Genomic DNA, 1221 nt, shown 5'->3' with positions numbered 1-1221 from the left:
TATGACAGTGAATATAATGGTTTAAATTTAGTAATTCCACGGATTAGTACCGGACACATATATGGATATACAAATCAGTAATCTCTGTAAAAAATTATTAAACAGCATTCTTGATCATCACAAACGACTTTGATTAGTTATTGATCACCATAAACGACTGTGGTTAGTCCATCTCGACCAGCGCTGAGAAAAGTAACAGATACCATGTGACAACGTTATCGGTGTGTTTCTTCAGCAGTAGTACGGATAATATTTTTTACATGAAGCATGATACAGAGAAAATGTAATAGCCACTAAGTTAAAAATACACAGTGAAGAGGAAAAACTGGATAATAATTATTGAGCCCCTACATACCTGACCAATCAGATGCGACGTTCTGTTCGCCATGCCACGCCTATTCTGCTCCATTTTCAGTGGTTCTGCAGTTGGATCCTCTTCTTTAATTTTTTCAGGGATTTATTCCTCAAGGCTGCCGGACGCAGGACGGAGGGGGATTGGAGATGGGACGGGCCATGGGAGCGTGGGCGGCTTCGTGACGTGGGTGAAGAACCACTGAGCCAACACCAAAATGTACGACAAACAAAACTATAGTGAACATGTATTATGACCACAGCGTGTAGATACAGAATTTTATTTTAGGCCTTACCAAAATAAATGAGATAAAGTAAAAACAGGTACATGCTTTACACACACACACACACACACACACACACACACACACACACACACACACACACACACACACACACACACACACCTACATATATATATTTATGTGTGTGTGTGTGTGTGTGTGTGTGTATAGGGGACAAGGTAAAAATATATGTAATTAGATTTTTTTTTTTTTAAGTGAACAAAAATACATGTATAAATTACATTTATAATTAATAATATTTATTTACAGAATAAATTTGATATAGGCCTATTAGCTAATTATTAATTCTTAAGCATTAGTATTAGTAATATACATCTTAAATATAACATCGAAATCTTGATCTAAACATTCAAAGATTTTTTTTTCAATTTGTTGACAGTATTTATTTAAGAGTGAATTTGTTGCTCATGGTTATAATTATGTTATGATACAAATATTTTTATGGTGTCAGAGAATTGCTGTCAAAAGATGTCTTTTAAAAGCATTTGAAGCATATCCTGTAGATGGAGCTCTGTGCTTATATAAAGAATGCATAGTTTGATTAAGCTTCATGACTTTTATTATA

Source organism: Leuciscus leuciscus (genome assembly GCF_965113295.1).
Source record: "Leuciscus leuciscus genome assembly, chromosome: 5".
NCBI classification, from domain to species: Eukaryota; Metazoa; Chordata; class Actinopteri; order Cypriniformes; family Leuciscidae; genus Leuciscus; species Leuciscus leuciscus.
Note: the sequence above shows the minus strand (reverse complement) of the source record.